This window comes from Choloepus didactylus, chromosome 8 (genome assembly GCF_015220235.1).
Source record: "Choloepus didactylus isolate mChoDid1 chromosome 8, mChoDid1.pri, whole genome shotgun sequence".
In the NCBI taxonomy this organism is placed as follows: Eukaryota; Metazoa; Chordata; class Mammalia; order Pilosa; family Megalonychidae; genus Choloepus; species Choloepus didactylus.
In genome coordinates, this window is record NC_051314.1 from 10,339,834 (window position 1) to 10,359,376 (window position 19,543).

Here is a 19,543-nt window from a genome sequence, read left to right on the forward strand (position 1 = left end):
TTCCTATCCCTTAATGTCTTTCTCCATCTTCAGGGGTATCTAGGCAGTGAGTACCCTAATTTGTTCATACTGAAAGGGGGTGTACCAGTTTGTATATATTATGTCCCCCAGAAAAAGCTATGTTCTTTGATGCAATCTTGTGGGGGCAGACATATTAGTGGGGATTAAGTTGGAACATTTGGATTAGGTTGTTTCCATGGAAATGTGCCCCACCCAACTGTGGGTGATAACTCTGATTGGATAGTTTCCATGGAGGTGTGGCCCCGCCCATTCAGCATGGGCCTTAATTAGTTTACTGGAGCACTATATAAGCTCAGACAGAGGGAGTGAGCTTGCTACAGCCAAGAGGGACACTTTGAAGAATGCACAGAAGCTGAGAGAGTGGCTGCAGATGAGAGAGTTTGAAGACAGTTGTAGAAAGCAGACTCTTGCTCCCGAGAAGCTAAGAGAGAACAAACACCCTAAGGCAACTAGGAGTGGCATTTTTGAGGAACTGCAGCCTAGAGTGGAATTTGCTGGGGCAGAGGTCAAGTCTACATTTATTTCTTTGAGGAACTGCCAGACTGTTTTCCACAGCAGCTGTGCCATTTTATACTCCATTTTATACTCCCATTCGTAGGATTCCAGTTTCTCCATATCCTTACCATCTCTTGGTATTATCTGAACTTTTAAAAATAGCCAGCACAGTATGTGTGGAGTGGTAGTACACTCTATCTTTTATTTGCAATTCCTCCATGCTAACAATGTAGAGCATCTTGCCCTGTACTTATTGCCCACTTCTATATCTTCTTTGGAGAAATGTTCATTCAGATCCTTTGCCCATTTTTTAATTGGGCTGTCTTTAAGTAGTTTTATTGAGATAAGTTCACATATCATACAATCCATCTAAAGTGCACAACAGTATCTTCTGGTACATTCATAGAGTTGTGCATTCATCACCCCAATAAATTCTAGAACATTTTCACCCCCAAGAGGTTCACTAGATTCCACAGTCCCATGTTTCATTCTTTGGTTTTCCTTCTAGTGATATACACAACCCTAAACTTCCCTTTTCAATCACAATCACACCCACATATCACTATTAATTACTATAATGTGCTACCATATCCTCTAACCACTTCAAAACATTTACAATCAACCTTATTACATATTTTACACAAATTAAGCATCAGCTCCCCATTCTCTGCCCCCATTCTACCTTCTGGTAACCTATATTCTGGATATTAGCACTATGAGTTTGCTAGATATATATACCCAAGAGAAATGAAAACATATGTCCACAAAAAACACTTGTACAAGACTATTCCCAGCAGCATTTATTCATAATAGCCAAAAGGTGAAAACAACCCAAAGGTCCATCAACAAACTATAGTATAGCCACATGATGGAACAGTATCATCATAAAAGGGAAGTCCTGAAACATGCTACATGGATGAACCTTGACAACTTTATGCTAAGTGAAAGAAGCCAGACACATAAGACCACATATTGTATAATTCCATTTATGTAAAATGTCCAGAAAAGGAAGAATAGACAAAAAAAGATCAGTGACTGCCTAGGGCTGGGAGAGATGGGAGATTGAGGGCTGATGGCTAAAGGGTTAGGAGTTTTGGGGGGTGATGAAAATGTTCCAAATGTGATTGTGGTGATGGTTTGTCATATTCTACCCCACGATAAACAGTCAGTGTTTTACATTATCTTCACTCAGTTGTACGTCATTGATTCTAAGTCAGAGATGTCTCCCAGCCTTGCCCTGACATCCCTCCATCTCTGCCACCTTTTTCTGGGTGCCACTCTCCTTGGCTGGACTACATAGTGGCCTCCTTTCTCCCCACCCAGCTCTCTTCCTACCCCAGTGAACCCCAAACACCAGCTCACAGTCAGTTAACACAAGGCAGGAAGATTTTCCAAAGGTTACATTTAAAGAAAGGCTGTTTACTCTGTCTTCCCTTTCTGGGGTTAGAATACCCTCACTTTGCAAAATAACAGATTGGCAATTCTAGGTCTCTGTGCAAGAGGTACTTTCAAATTAAGTTTTTATTGAAGTAGAACGTAATATAGAAAAGTGCACAAACTCATAAATGTACCTGATGAATTTTCACTAACTGAACACACCTCTGACACCAGTACACAGATTAAGGAACGGAAAAGTCCCAGCACTCCTAGAAGCTCCCCACGTGTTTCTCTCTGGTCCCTACCCACCCCTCTCCAGGGTCACTGCTAACCTTCTGGCAGCATAGATTAATTTTACCAGTTTTTCACTCCATATAAATGGAATCGTACAGTATGAACTTCACATCTGGCTTCTTTTGCCTTGGGGTCCTGGCTCTGCCTCCGGGACATTCCTTCCCCTATCAGGCTCCGGTCCCACTGGCCTCCCTGCTCTGCCTCGGACTCGCTATCCCCTCCTTCATGGCACCATCTCAGACCAGTTCCCTGACCCCTCAGTGTTCAGCAGCCCCCACCCTCACCTGCCTTCCCAGCTTTATCTGTCCACGGGCCATTGCCACCTGACATTCCTGCGTGTTTGTTCACCATCTGCCTTCTTCTATTAGAATGTCAGCTCCCCTGGGGTAAGGGCTCTGTTTTCTTTACTGTTGTATGTTGTAACACCAGCCCGAAAGAGCATCTGGTATGCAACAGGTGCTCAGTAAATATTTGTTTCATGAAGAAATGAATGAGTTCTCTGATCATGCTGAGTTCATTTTCTCACTGCACGCCTTGGCATATGTTTCCTTAGTCTGGAAACTTCTCACTGCAGTCTCACCGTACTCCACTCACAATACTTCTTTTAAGGATCTGTCTGCTCTCCCTCCCCCCCTCCCCCCCTCCCACACGATTACAAAGGCAGACCCTGGGCAGCCATATTTGTAATTTGCTACTCTGCCCTGAGGCAGAAACTAATTGTGTGGTGGGCAACCTGACCCAAGCTGAGCCAAGGTCTCTGCCCCAGGAATTTGGGATTGGGTCTCATGTTCCAACCTTACACTGGGCTTGTCTTTAGGAAGGAACATATACATATTAAAGGAGATGGGGTATGACCATCTTCCACCCTGTAGCCTGTAGCACAGAGAGGAGAATAAGCAGATGTCCCTCAAGGGGTGAAATGGGCGCTGTGATACGCCCACAGCCCCCCATGCCCACCCCCACCCCCAGGCTGAGGCACCTGTTGCTCCAGCTCCCTGGAGCGCAGCTCTGATAGCTCCCAGCTGAGCTCTTCCCTGGGCCTTGCTCTGGACCCAGGGAGCTGCCTTGCCCTAGGTTGTTTTCCCCCAGGGCAGCCTGCAGCCAGTGCCGTCATGCAGGGGTACAGCTCTCAGTTCCAGACAACGCTGCGGGGCCACCCCAGCTCCTGAGTTCCCCGAGGAATTGGACAAGGCTCCCAGCAGCCTTGGGTTTTTCTCTTTCACTCTTAGCCCTGTGTAAAAGCGCTCTCCAAGAAGCTTTCTGCCTGCACGTCTCAGAGGTGCTAATTCTGTTTTGCAGGGAACCCAACCTCAGAGGAGAGACTTTCAGCTCAAAGGGGGCGGCATAAGACTAGGGGCTGTGAGGGGGAAGCCAGCCAGCATTCCCAGAGCACATGGACGCGTCCTGCTGCTCCCGCACAGAGTCCCAACTTCCCACGTGGTAGATGAAATAGTTTGGTGGGGGTTAGGATGGCACAGGCACCCCAGGGCAGGTCCGGGGCAACACTGCGAGGGAAGTGCCCACTGCCCGAGGGCTGGGGAGTGAGGTGCTCCACGGGCTTACCTCCCAGCGAGTGTCCCCTCTGGGCCAGCTCGCCATCGCGACTCCCCCGGCCGAGGGCCCACCCGCGCAGGGGTGGCTTTCCCGCTGCACACCCGCTTTCCACCTGACTCGTGCTCCGGCGTCTCCAGGGATCCGCCCCCCCTCAGGTGGGACAGCGGTTCTCGGCCTCGGGAGGTCGCCAGGCCGGCAGCCGCAGCTCTGAAAGGAGGTTTCATCCAGACCCTCCCGTGCTAACGGAGAGAGGCGAGCGCCGTCTCGGCGGTCAGCGGCGCGGGAGCTTCCCAGCGCCCGTTGCCCCAGGTGCGCGCGGAGCCGCAGGTGGCGCCGGGCGGGACTGGGGGGCGCGGGCGGAGGTTGCCACGGGGGTGGGGAGGCCGGGAGAGCGCCGGCGTCGCCCTCTCCGCGGAATCCCCAAACGGCCTCGGCTTCCAGCACCTTCCGCCCCGCCTGTCTCCGTCCTGGCCTCCACTTGGGCGACTCTGTTGGCAAAAGACAGATTCCTTCACCCAGGGCGGTGGTGGGAAAGTCCAAGTGTCCATCAACGGATGAGTGGGTGAACAAAACGTGGTGTATACATAGGATGGAATACTATTCAGCAGTAAGAGGAAATGAGGTCCTGAAGCACGTGCAGCATGGATGAACCTGGAAGACTTAATGCTGAGTGAAATAAGCCAGGCACAAAAGGACAGATACTGCAGAATTTCACTAATCTGAACCACCTAGAAAATGGAAACTCAGAGTCTTAAAATGATATAGGGGAACTAGAGCTAGACAGAAGCTAGAGAAGGGGAGCAGTTCCTAATATGTACAGATTTGTTAACTAGGTTGATCTTAAGTGTTTTGGAATGGGTAGATGTGATGGTAGTTCGTTATTGGGATTGTAAGTAATAATGTCTATTGAAGGTGAATAGGATTGAAAGGGGTTGTCTAAAGTCATGTATCTCACTAAGTAACACTGCAAACTTAAATAAGTTCTTGCATGAACTACTTCAAATGTATGACACTTGTACAAAGAGTTAATAATAGAGTAGTATATGGGAAAATTACCTGTTGCATGCTATGGACTATATTTAACAGTAATACATTACTAGTACCACACCAATACTAGGGGTAAATAATTGAAGGGGATAAGGGATATGGGATGTTTTGAGTTTTCTTTTTTATGTGGCTTTGGCTGTTATTTTTCTCTTTGAAGCAATGAAACTGAGAGTGATGATGGTTGTACAACTAAGTGAAGATCCTGTAAGACATTAATTGTAACTTGGATAGATTATATGGTATGTGAATATATCTCAACAAAAACTGCAGATTCAAAGTAAATAAATACATAGATAAACAGAAAGATACAAGTGCTGGAGAAGATGTGGAGAGTGAGTTATACCTATTCAATTGTTTGTAGGGAAGTAGAATGGTTGAACTCCTCTGGAGGGTAAAGCAGAAGACCCAAAGGAGGCTAAATATAGGGTCGCTGTTGGATTAGGCAATCCCATTACTAGGAATGTACTAGAAGAACTGAAAGCAGGGACTCAAATAGACGCTTGCACAGTGATGTTTATGGCAGCATTATTTACGATAGCCAGTGGTTGGAGGTGGTTGAAGCGTCCATCAACTGATAAGCAGAAGGGCGAGCTGCGATGTATACATATGATGGAATATCGTGCAACTACAGAAAGGAATGAAGTTGTAAGGCATGCAATGAGGTAAGTGAAACTTAAGGACATTACGTTGAGCAAAATAAGCCAGAAACAAAAGGATACATGTTGTATGGTGTCATTTAGAAAGTATTAATAAGAAAAATAGGGTACCTGTGTGACACCTAAGACTCAGAGTTAGAGTTCTGCAGCTCTGAAAGTCAGCATTACTCCATACGGCAACTGTTAAGATGAAAAAGAGATCAGACTTCAATTAGAGATACGAACGAAGCTGATCTGGTTGGGACTAAGGTAAATCAGAATACAGGGTAAAGGATGATATTGTCTGTATTTTAAAACCTCAACTTTTATGTGAGTCCAAAGGAAGAGATGTTTATTTTGTGCAAAATTTAAATTCTCTGTAGCACACTATCTAACTTAACCTGTCTGACCAGTTTAGTTAAAAAACCTAAATGCATGGAGCCTAGAATAGGGAATGAGATCTGGTGATTCTGTACAGCTTAATGTAATGTATCCTGACATATTTCAGAGTACTTTAGGAAGGTAATAAAAAAATATTTGCAAAGTTCCTTGAGGGACTGGAGAAAAAATATGGAACTATTGAACTTCCCCACCTGGGAAATTCCTGATAGTCTCTCAAGCATTGGAGACTCCCAATTTAATAAGCCAAGTCCTCGATCTTGATGTTTGCCCTTATGAAACTTACTTCTGTAATGTCACCGTTATAAGCCTACTTATAAACACACCTAAGAGTCACACCCAGAGAACCTTTCATTGCTCACAAGCGGCCAATCTCTCTCTAAGCCAAACTCTGCAAATAAACTCACTTCCCTCCCCTTGTATTTGGGACATGACTTCCAGGGAATTAAGTCCCCCTGGAAATGTGGGACATGACTCCCAAGGATGAGCCTGGCCCCGGCATCGTGGAATTGACAATGCCTTCTTGACCAAAAGAAATGTAACAAAATAAGGTTTCAGTGGCTAAGAGATCCAAATAGAGTCGAGAGGTCATTCTGGAGGTTACTCTTATGCAAATTTCAGCTAGATACTGCAAATTGCCATGGTGTGCCAGCCCCCAACCAACAGTAGCCCTGATAACCCTAAAGAAAATCCAGGGCCCTATCTAAGACTCTATAAAAGTTTTACTTGTCAAGTTTATCTTCAGAAACTTAAAACCTCCAGATTGATCCTATGCCAGATAAACCTGAAACTTAGAGGAATGAGTCTCTCCCAGAATATCAACCGGTTGCATTTGCCTACCCCATAATGTTGACACCCCTTTTCAACATGAAGAAGTTAGAATGGTCGTTGCCAAAATATCCCTGAAGATTGAGAGAATAATCAAATGAGAGGGAGAAAAATTAGGATTCAATAAATGTTTATGACTACTGAATCATTATATAGATATTGCTTTTTAGTTTCTAGTGTATTAGAACAGCCAGAAGGAAATACCTGAAATTGTGAAACTGTAACCCATATTTTACTTTGAAATGTGTTCTATAACTTTGTTAAACTGCACTTTGAAATTTGTCACTTTTCTGCATATATGTTATATTTCACAATGAAAAAGTGTTTAAGAAATTAAATTTTAACAAAAATTTTTAATGAGGTTGGTGGTCTGCAGAATGTGGGGGAATCTGGCTCGACAGTCTGTTGGAGGATTTTTGTCTTTCCAGGGAGGGGGAAGTTAGGGGACTGAGAGGAAACCTGACCTTCTGCAGTTAGCCCCATGCAAGTGTCTCAGGCCACGTGGGCAGGTGAGTCTGGGTTTGAGGGGGCCAGGAGGGGAGCAGTGGGGTTTAGGGTGAAGGCAGGCAAAAGGGGGAAACACGGGGAGGTGGGGCTGGAGGGTCCGGAACGGGCACAGGGTGTGTCTGGATCTTATTCAGAGACAGCACCTGCTGGAGACCTCAGGCAGCGGGACCTCGGGCTCCGGACCCACGAAGACCTGCTGTGCATGGCGAGCGGGTCTGGAGCCCTCACACCCTCCTGCCTCAACCCAATCCCTGCCCTGGCTCCTCCCTGTGCGGCAGACTTGGAGAACCCGCAGGTGCCAGGAGCATCCTGCGGGGCCTCCTCCCAGGCCCAGCTGTGTCTTCCCGCCTAGGCTGTTAGGGTTGCCTCCCAGAGCCTTTCCTACTAGTTTGGATTAATTTAAAGAGAAAGCTAAAGAAGGGCCTTTCCTGCCTTCCTTCCTCCCTCCCTCCTTTTCTTCCTTCCTTTTTCCTGCATGAGAAAATGGAGAGAAGCATAATACACTTTTGCTGACCGAAATTTAGCTCAGGGATCACTTCTGGGGCAAAGATTCTAAGGACCACCCCCTCCGGATGCCTTAAACATTTTTAAGGAGCTTTGGCTTGGACAGTCATTTAAAAGTTAGGTTTGGAGACTTCTGGAAGATGGCAGCTAGGAGAGACAGGGCAAAAAACACCTCCATGAAAAATACTGGATAAAAGCCAGAAAGTGACCCAGAACACCAGTTCCAGTGATGCACCAGTTGGACAAGGTCTGCTAAATCCACAGGGACTGTGCACTTGGTGAAACCAGGAGTCTGCATTCTGAAACAAGTGAGTAAGCCGCTGAATACACAGCAGCCACGCTGCAGTGTGGGGAAACTGTGGGTTGGTGTTTGGAATTGGACTAGTTCTTTTTTAAAAAACCCAAAAGCGGCTGCAGATACAGCAGTGAGGACCACATAGTGAAGTGCGGCAGGAATGGGCTGTGCGAACACCTCAATATCTGGTGTGGACAATAGACTTTCGCGCACCTGCTGCTAATTGTCTCGGAGCGAGGCAGGCAGAGGTGAGCCAAAAGGGGAAAATAACCATGCCCCTTATAGCCATCTTCCTCACGGGCTGGGAATGCTCTTTCCTGGTGCCAGCGCCACAGTGCAGAGCCGCGCCAAAAAACCCAGTGTGACGGGAAGTGTTTCCAGCCACACGCTCACATGCCACAGTGTCGGGCGTGGACAATAGCCTTTCGCGCACCCATAACTAATTGTCCCTGAGCTAGGAAAGTGGAGCTGTGTGAAAAGGGGGAAATTAACATGCCCCATATAGCTTCCTTTCAGCAGGCTGGGAACGCCCCTACACGGCCTGGTGGTGCAGAACTTCCCTTGAGGGACGGCACACACTTGTGACATAGCACAGTCTTCCCTCAGCAGAGGCCCTGGAAGGGCACGGCTTGGAAGAGGGACCCACTCGGAAATCCCAGGGACCATACGCCAATACCAAGGACTTGTGGGTCAGCGGCAGAGACAAACTCTGGTGAGACTGACCTGAAGGTTTAGACACTTGCAACAGCCTTAAATCTCCAGGAATACCTGGGACGTTTGATTATTAAAGCTGCCCTCCCTCCCTGACCCCTCAGAAATACGCCCCACATTCAGGGCAGACAGCACCAACTACATACCCAAACTTGGTGCACCAACTGAATCCCCACAAGAATCAGACCCCCCCACACACTACAAAAACAAAGTTCGGGAGAACTGGCTTGAGGGGAATAGGTGGCTCACGGACGCCACCTGTTGGTTAGTTAGAGAAAGTGCATGCCACCAACCTGTAGATCTGATAAATTAGAGATTAGACTTTGAATTAGCCTATATATCCTAAAAGAACCCTATCAAGTTAAGCAAATGCCAAAGAGGCCAAAAACAACAAAATTTTAAAGCATATGAAAAAAACAGACAATATGGATAACCCAAACCCAAACACCCAAATCAAAAGATCAGAGGAGACACAGTACTTGGAGCAATTAATCAAAGAACTAAAGACAAATGAGAGAATGGCACAGGATATACAGTACATGAAGAAGACCCTAGAAGAGCATAAAGAAGAAATTGCAAGAGTAAATAAAAAAAATAGATGATCTTATGGAAATAAAAGAAACTGTTGACCAAATTAAAAAGATTCTGGATACTCATAATACAAGACTAGAGGAAGCTAAACAATGAATCAGTGACCTGCAGGATGACAACATGGGAAATGAAAGAACAAAAGAAAGAATGGGGAAAAAAAATCAAAAAAATTGAAATGGGCCTCAGGGATATGATAGATAAAATAAAACTTCCAAATTTAAGACTCATTGGTGTCCCAGAAGGGGAAGAGAAGGGTAAAAGTCTAGAAAGAGTATTTAAAGAAATTGTTGAGGAAAACTTCCCAAACCTTCTACACAATATAAATACACAAAGCATAAATGCCCAGTGAACTCCAAATAGAATAAATCCAAATAAACCCACTCCAAGACATATTCTGATCAGACTGTCAAATACTGAAGAGAAGGAGCAAGCTCTGAAAGCAGCAAGAGAAAAGCAATTCACCACATACAAAGGAAACAACATAAGACTAAGTAGTAACTATTCAGCAGCCACCATGGAGGCAAGAAGGCAGTGGCATGACATATTTAAAATTCTGAGAGAGAAAAATTTCCAACCAAGAATTCTTTATCCAGCAAAACTCTCTTTCAAATATGAAGGAGAACTTAAATTTTCCACACACAAACAAATGCTGAGAGATTTTGCTAATAAAAGACCTGCCCTACTTCAGATGCTAAAGGAAGCCCTACCAACAGAGAAACAAAGAGATTCAATATTGGTTCATTAAAGGACAATAAGAGAGAGAGGGAAAAAATATATCTGACAAACATAAACCAAAGAATAGGATGGCTGACTCAAGAAATGCCTTCACAGTAATAATGTTGAATGTAAATGGATTAAGCTCCCCTATTTAAAGATACAGATTGGCAGAATGGATCAAAAAATATGAACCATCAATATGTTTCATACAAGAGACTCATCTTAGACACAGGGACACAAAGAAATTGAAAGTGAAAGGATGGAAAAAAATATTTCATGCAAGCTACAACCAAAAGAAAGCAGGAGTAGCAATATTAATCTCAGATAAAACAGACTTTAAATGCAAGGATGTTATGAGACACAAAGAAAGTCACTAGATACTAATGAAGGGGGCAATTTAACAAGAAGAAATGACAATCATAAATGTTTGTGGACCCAATCATGGTGCCGCCAAATGCATGAGAAAAGCACTGGCAAAACTAAAGGAAGCAATTAATGTTTCCACAATAACCAAAGAATAGGATGGCTTATTCAAGAAATGCCTTCACAGACAATGAAGGCATTGTCTTCATCAAGAAATGCCAGACAAAGGACCAATAAGGAAATTGAAAAGCTAAACAATCTGATAAATGAATTTGATTTAACAGGCATATATAGAACATTACATCCTAAATCACCAGGATACACATTCTTCTCTAGTGCTCATGGAACTTTCTCCAAAATAGACCATATGCTGGGGCATAAAACAAGCCTCAATATATTAAAAAAATTGAAATTATTCAAAGCACATTCTCTGACCACAATGGAATATAATTAGAAGTCAATAACCATCAGGGACAGAAAATTCACAAATACCTGGATGTTAAACAACACACTCCTAAAGAATCAGTAGGTTAAAGAATAGCAATAGAAATTGCTAAATATATAGAAATGAATGAAAATGAGAACCCAACATATCAAAACCTATGCGATGCAGCAAAAGCAGTACTGAGGGGGAAGTTTACAGCACTAAACGCAAACATCAAAAAGGAAGAAAGAGCTAAAATCACAGAACTATTGGAGCAACTGAAGAAGCTAGAAAATGAACAGCAATCTAATTCTAAACCAAGTAGAAGAAAAGAAATAACAAGGATTAAAGCAGAAATAAATGACATAGACAACAAAAAAAAAAAAAAAAACAATAGAGAGACTAAATAACACCAAGAGTTGGTTCTTTGAGAAGATCAACAAGATTGACAAGCCCCTAGCTAGACTGACAAAATCAAAAAGAGAGAAGACCCATATAAACAAAATAATGAATGAGAAAGGTAACATTACTGTGGATCCCAAAGAAATTTAAAAAATTATAAGAGAATACTATGAACAGCTGTATGCCAACAAACTGGATAATGTAGAGGAAATGGACAATTTCCTGGAAACATATGAACAACCTAGACTGACCAGAGAAGAAATAGAAGACCTCAACCAACCCATCACAAGCAAAGAGAGCCAATCAGTCATCAAAAAGCTTCCCACAAATAAATGCCCATGGCCAGATGGCTTCACAGGGGAATTCTACCAAACTTTCCAAAAACAACTGACACCAATCTTACTTAAACTCTTTCAAAACACTGAAGAAAATGGAATACTACCTAACACATTTTACGAAGCTAACATCAATCTAATACCAAAACCAGGCAAAGATGCTACAAAAAAGGAAAGCTATAGGCCAATCTCCCTAATGAATACAGATGCAAAAATTCTCAATAAAATACTTGCAAATCGAATCCAAAGACACAATGGAAAAAAATCATACACCATGACCAAGTGGGGTTCATTCCAGGCGTGCAAGGATGGTTCAACATAAGAAAATCGATCAAGGTATTACAACACATTAACAAATCAAAAGAGAAAAATCAAATGATCATCTCAACAGAGGCTGAAAAAGCATTCAACAAAATCGCTTTTTGATAAAAATACTTCAAAAGGTAGGAATTGAAGGAAACTTGCTCAATATGATAAAGCACATATATGAAAAACCCACAGCCAGCATTGTACTCAATGGTGAGAGACTGAAAGCCTTCCCTCTAAGATCAGGAATGAGACAAGGATGCCCGCTGTCACCACTGTTATTCAGCATTGTGCTAGAAGTGCTAGCTAGGGCAATCCAGCAAGACAAAGAAATAAAAGGCATCTAAATTGGAAAGGAAGAAGTAAAACTGTCATTATTTGCAGGTGATATGATCTTATATCTGGAAAACCCTGAGAAATCGATGATACAGCTACTGGAGCTAATAAACAAATTTAGCAAAGTAGCAGGATACAAGATTAATGCATGTAAATCAGTAATGTTTCTATATGCTAGAAATGAACAAACTGAAGAGACACTCAAGAAAAAGACACCATTTTCAATAGCAACTAAAAAAATCAAGTACCTAGAAATAAACTTAACCAAAGATGAAAAAGACCTATACAAAGAAAACTACATAACTCTACTAAAAGAAATAGAAGGGGACCTTAAAAGATGGAAAACTATTCCATGTTCATGGATAGGAAGGCTAAATGTCATTAAGATGTCAATTCTACTCAAACTCATCTACAGATTCAATGCAATCCCAATCAAAATTCCAACAACCTACTTTTCAGACTTGGAAAAGCTAGTTATCAAATTTATTTGGAAAAGGAAGATGCCTTGAATTGCTAAAAACACTCTAAAAAAGAAAAACAAAGTGGGAGGACTTACACTCCCTGACTTTGAAGCTTTCTATAAAGCCACAGTAGTCAAAACAGCATGGTACTGGCACAAAAATAGATACATTGATCAATGGAATCAAATTGAGAATTCAGAGATAGACCCCCAGAGCTATGGGTGACTGATCTTTGATAAGGCCCCCAAAGCCACTGAACTGGGGACAAAACAGTCTTTTCAACAAATGGTGCTGGGAGAGTTGGATATCCATATCCAAAAGAATGAAAGAGGACCCCTACCTCACACCCTACAAAAAAATTAACTCAAAGTGGATCAAAGATCTCAATATAAAAGACAGAATCATTAAACTCCTAGAAGATAGTGTAGGGAAACATCTTCAAGACCTTGTATTAGGCAGTCACTTCCTAGACCTTACACCCAAAGCACAAGCATCAAAGGAAAAAATAGATAAATGGGAACTCCTCAAGCTTAGAAGTTTCTGTACCTCAAAGGAATTTGTCAAAAAGAAGAAGAGACAGCCAACTCAATGGGAAAAAATTTTTGGAAACCATGTGTCTGACAAAAGACTGGTATCTTGCATATATAAAGAAATCCTACAACTCAATGACAATAGTACAGACAGCCCAATTATAAAATGGGCAAAAGATATGAAGAGACAGTTCTCTGAAGGGGAAATACAAATGGCAAAAAAAACTCATGAAGAAATGTTCACTAGCTGTTAGAGAGATGCAAATTAAGACCACAATGAGATATCATCTCACACCAATTATAATGGCTGCCATTAAACAAACAGGAAACTACAAATGCTGGAGAAGATGTGGAGAAATTGGAACTCTTATCCATTGTTGGTGTGACTGTTCAGCCACTCTGGAAGTCAGTCTGGCAGCTCCTTAGAAAACTAGATATAGAGTTACCCTTCGATCCAGCAATTGCACTTCTCAGTATATACCTGGAAGATCTGAAAGCAGTGACACGAACAGATACCTGCACACCAATGTTCATAGCAGCATTATTCACAATTGCCAAGAGATGGAAACAACCCAAATGTCCTTCAACAGATGAGTGGATAAATAAAATGTGGTATAGACACACAATGGAATACTATGCAGCAGTAAGAAGGAATGATGTCATGAAACATATGACAACATGGATGAACCTTGAAGACATAATGCTGAGTGAAATAAGCCAGGCACAAAAAGAGAAATATTATATGTTACCACTAACGTGAACATTGCTGGGGGAGAATGCAGGGGTGTTGGCCTTCTCCACCTTGATGGTTGCTGATGTGCTCACAGACATTGGGGACTGACTGGTGGTTTGATGGGCTGAGCCCTCTATCACGGGACTTGCCCTTGGGAAGACTGTTACTGCAAAGGAGAGGCTAGGCCTGCTTATAATTGTGCCTAAGTGTCTCCTCCTGAATGCCTCTTTGTTGCTCAGGTGTGGCCCTCTCTCTCTAGCTAAGCCAACTTGGCAGATGAAATCTTGCCCTCCCTGCTACGTAGGATCTGACACCCAGGGATGTAAATACCCCTGGCAACGTGGAATATGACTCCCAGGGAGGAATCTGGACCTGGCATCATGGGATGGAGAACATCTTCTTGACCAAAAGGGGGATGTGAAATGAAATGAAATTAGTTTCAGTGGCTGAGAGATTCCAAAAGGAGCCAAGAGGTCACTCTGGTGGGCACTGTTATGCAAATATAGGCAACACTTTTTAGGTTCTAATGAATTGGAGTAGCTAGCAGCAAATACCTGAAACTATCAAACTACAATCCAGAACCCATGAATCTTGAAGATGATTGTATAACCATGTAGCTTATGAGGGGTGACAATGTGATTGGGATAACCATGTGGATCACACTGCCCTTTGTCCAGTGTATGGATGGATGAGTAGAAAAATGGGGGCAAAAAAAAAAAGCACCCAGTGTTCTTTTTAACTTTGTTATTTTTCACTTTAATTTTTATTTCTATTATTTGTGTGTGTGTGGTAATGAAAATGTTCAAAAATTAATTTTGGTGATGGATACACAACTATATGCTGGTGCTGTGAACAATTGATTGTACACTTTGTATGACTGCATGGTATGTGAATATATCTTAATAAAATTGAATTATTAAAAAAAAAGTTAGGTTTGGAATGGGACTTCCAGTCTGCAGCAGAAGACAATAGATTTTTACCGTTTTTGTTTCGTGTTGTGGTTTGGCTCTTTGAATCTCTGCTTCTACCTGAAAGACCCTCGGAGTCCCCTCTGAGAACCAGCGTCCAAAAACTCTTTTGACTGACCAGGCAGGGATTGTAAGGAGGGTCCGTGTGTTTTATTTTGAATTGATATTACCAGGGGCATCCTGGGGTCTAAGATTATTCCAGAAATAACCATATCCAGGTTTGATGGATGGTTCACTGTGGTTCCTCAAAGAACTTGGGACCGAAAGGGACTTCCAAATGTAACCCATTTAGTGACAAGACCCTTCTTCTCCACATTATTTAGAAGGGCACACTTAATGGCTGACTGATAAAGGACTGGATAGGAATAGATTTCACCTCCTTCCTGGTCACATAATAATTTTTCTGAAGTTCTCACCTAAATCCTTCCCACTGCAGTTTTAGAACAGTACCTCCTGTTGCTTTTGGAAATGCGGACACTTTTTTCATTAACTTTTGCTAGATAAATTTTCAAATAATTGAAGACAATTATTAACCAAAACTCTCTCATCCTTTCTTCTTTGGGGTTAATAAAAAACCTTTAGCCTATCTTCCCATGACCCATTTTCTGTCTCTTTTTATTTAGTTCCTTTCGTTCTTTTCATCCATCTTCAAACATATAAATAAGAATTCAATTATATTGTGATGCTCACACAGACTGTGTGACTTAAGCATGCCAAATGTCATCTTTGTAAATTGCAATCAACTCCCTCTCCTTGGATACAGTGGGGTCTGGCTCATATTAGTATTCATAGCTATAAGTTTTAGATGAACCATATGTGAAAATACCTGCCCCAATTTAAGACTATGTCCCGTTATTGTTGTAAGCTGTGAAATTTCATTTGAGTATTATATTTTGGCACGATTGATTTATAATACATAAATATTTTAAAAATTGAGCTAAATACCTAAAAATTATTGTAGGAGTAAATAAAATAATATATATGCAGCATTTTAAACACAGTTTTGGCATATATATAAATCTGCTAAATAAGTGGCAGTGATTATTATTATTATTACTAATTATTATCACCATTGTCATTATTTACCTGAACTTGGAATAAACCAGTCATAAAAGAAATAACTTATTTTAAAATGTTCTTGAATTAGTTAGGGCCAGTGTACAATGGTGAAACATGTTATAGGAGTCACCCCCAGGTTGCTTGTTGTTCAATGTAAGAACACTCTGAAAGAAGCAGTATGTCTTAAACTGCATTATAAAGGTAGAGATGGGTAAGCTCAGAAGAAATTTGCCACCTCCATGACTGACAGATGCCAGGCTCAGGTCCTCCTTGTACAGAAAGTTTGTGTATTTAGTCTCGGTATTTAGTCAGGAATATTTCAAATATGACCTACTAATGAGAACATAGGGTGCGGATCGCAGGATTTTAAGTTTTGCGGAGGTAAGAATTCTCAGGTCTATAAAATAAAGTTTGATTTATTTTGGAGACTGGAGTGGCTTGGTTCTATGAGTGCTTTCCTTCTGTTAATTAAGAATTTTTATAATTAAAGATAAACCTGATTGTGAAAAAGGAAGCAAGCATTTACTTTTTTTTTTTTTTTTTTTTTTTTTCTATAACTGAGCTTGATTTTTATTTCAAGTTCACATTCTGTCCAGAGGCAGAAACCTGATCTGTCGGCTCACGCCCCCTCCCCAGGATTGTGTCTTGTGCTGGCTTCTATGATGTTCTAGTCTTGTGTGGTTGTCAGTCCTTGGTCCTTTTAGTCCTCTCCTGTCCCCGCATTCCTGGTCGTCTGGGATCTCTCTTTTTTTTTTTTTAATCATCATTTTATTGAGATATATTCACATACCACGCAGTCATACAAAACAAATAGTACTTTCGATTGTTTACAGTACCATTACATAGTTGTACATTCATCACCTAAATCAATCCCTGACACCTTCATTAGCACACACACAAAAATAACAAGAATAATAATTAGAGTGAAAAAGAGCAATTGAAGTAAAAAAGAACACTGGGTACCTTTGTCTGTTTGTTTCCTTCCCCTATTTTTCTACTCATCCATCCATAAACTAGACAAAGTGGAGTGTGGTCCTTATGGCTTTCCCAATCCCATTGTCACCCCTCATAAGCTACATTTTTATACAACTGTCTTCGAGATTCATGGGTTCTGGGTTGTAGTTTGATAGTTTCAGGTATCCACCACCAGTTACCCCAATTCTTTAGAACCTAAAAAGGGTTGTCTAAAGTGTGCGTAAGAGTGCCCACCAGAGTGACCTCTCGGCTCCTTTTGGAATCTCTCTGCCACTGAAGCTTATTTCATTTCCTTTCACATCCCCCTTTTGGTCAAGAAGATGTTCTCCGTCCCACGATGCCGGGTCTACATTCCTCCCCGGAAGTCATATTCCACGTTGCCAGGGAGATTCACTCCCCTGGGTGTCTGATCCCACGTAGGGGGGAGAAGCATTTACTTTAATGTCAAATTTATCCAGTTTCCATGAGTTTTCCTTTCTTTCCTTGGAAAGATGAATTATTGAAATCTTAAACAGGAAGCGGGTAAGGGACATGTCTGTCCTCCTCTGTCTCTCCTGTCTTGTCTGTCCACTGCCTCTTTTCCTCTCTCCCTCCCCCCTTCCTTGTTCTCCGTTTGCTTCCTGCCCCAACCCCACATCTTTTTGTTGTATTGTCTTTGACTTAGATGTATGTCTATGAATCACTTAAGCAAGTGACAGTGGTTTCGAATTTGGTTTAAGATGATCACACTGAAGATCAGTGGTGGCCAGGAGGTGGGGGAGGGAGGGGGAGGTGTGAAGAGCTGGAACTTGGGGCATTTTAGGCAGTGAAACTATTTGGTATGACACTGTCATGGTGGATACATGACATTATGCATTTGTTGAAACCCATAGAACTGTGCGACACAGAGAACAAACCCAAAGCAAACTATGGATTTTATTTAATACTGTAATTACAATAATATTGGTTCATCAATTGTAACAAATATACCATACTAATTCAAAATGTTAATCCTGTGGGGGGGGTGGGGGTATGGGAACTTTCTGCAGGATCTTCCTGTAAACCTACACCTGCTCTAAAAAGAAATTTTTAAAAATCCAAATAAACAAAAAAATGTTAATAACAGAGGGAGCCGTGGGGCAAAAGACAATATAAGGCAACTCTCTGCTTTCTGCTCAGCCTTTCTGTAAACCTAAAAATGCTCTAGGAAATAAAGTCTACTAATTAAAAAAAGACCACACTCTCAAGGCAGTATTTTATTTTAAAAAAAAATCAGCTGTTCTCACAAACATGGAGGACTGACAGTTTGATGTGCTGACCCCTCTTATCATGGGACTTGCCCTTATGAAGCTTGTTATTGCAAAGGAGAGGCTAACCCTGCTTATAATTGTGCCTAAGAGTCTCCCCCGAGTGCCTCTTTGTTGCTCAGGTGTGGTCCTCTCTAGCTAAGCCACCTCGGCAGGTGAACTCACTGCCCTCCCCCTTATGTGGGACCTGACTCCCAGGGGTGCAGATCTCCCTGGCAACGCAGGATATGACTCCCAGGGATGAATCTGGACCCAACACCGTGGGATTGAGAACATCTTTTTGACCAAAAGGGGATGCGAAATGAAATGAAACAAAGTTTTCATGGCTGAGAGAATCCAAATGGAGTCGAGAGGTCACTCTGGTGGGCACTCTTATGCAGCATATAGATAACCCTTTTTGGGTTTTAGTGCAGTGAAACAGCTAGAAATAAATACCTGAAACTATCAAACTCCAGCCTGGTAGCCTGGACTCTTGAAGACAATTGTATATCAATGTAGCTTACAAGGGGTGACAGTGGGATTATGAAAACCTTGTGGCTCACACTCCCTTTATCCAGTGTACGGATGGATGAGTAGAAAAATGGGGACAAAAAAGTAAATGAAAAATAGGGTGGGATGGGGGGGATGATTTGGGTGTGTTTTTTTTTAACTTTTATCTTTTATTCTTATTCTTATTCTTTCTGGTGTAAGGAAAATGTTCAAAAATAGATTGGGGTGATGAATGCACAACTATATGATGGTACTGTGAACAGTTGATTGTACACCATGGATGATTGTATGGTATGTGAATATATTTCAATAAAACTGAATTTAATTAAAAAAAATCAGCAAATTTATTAGCAAGTGACTGCAGGCATTAACCCCATGTCCTTATGAATAGGCTTGCCCTGCGGGGGACTGTGTGGGGTCAGCGCTGCATCTTGGGTGGTCCTCACCCTTTCCGTGCCTCAGGTTCTCGTGTGGAAAATGGGCACCGTAGGACCACTCAGTAGGAGCTGTGGGGACAAAATGAGTTGATCCGGGTAAATCAGTAGGAAGGATATCTGGCCCACTTTTAAGTGTTCATCAATGTTATCTAAAATTATTACACTATTTGTGTCTTGGTTTTGAAAAACAGGGCTTAACTCCTTTTTCTTTCTTTTTTTAAAAAGGAATAATTTATGCTGCAAAACTGACAGCTTGAAAGAGCACCTGGTGAAGAGCTGTCTCTTCCACGCTGTGCCCCCCACCCCCACCCCCCAGTTCAGTTCCACATCTTGCATTTTTCTCTTGACAATTCCATAGCAACCCTGCAGAGCTGTTTCATTCCTTTTAATGGCTGATGGTCCCTTACTGAGGGATATTAAGTGCAGGGTGGTGAAGGTTTATAAGCTCAAGCTATTTTCAAGAA

The 19,543-nt window shown here is 42.1% G+C and overlaps 1 pseudogene; it reads right to left on the reverse strand.

Moving 5' to 3' along the window:
- Positions 1 to 19,543, reverse strand: part of LOC119542525 — a 91,616-nt pseudogene that overhangs the window by 17,785 nt on the left and 54,288 nt on the right.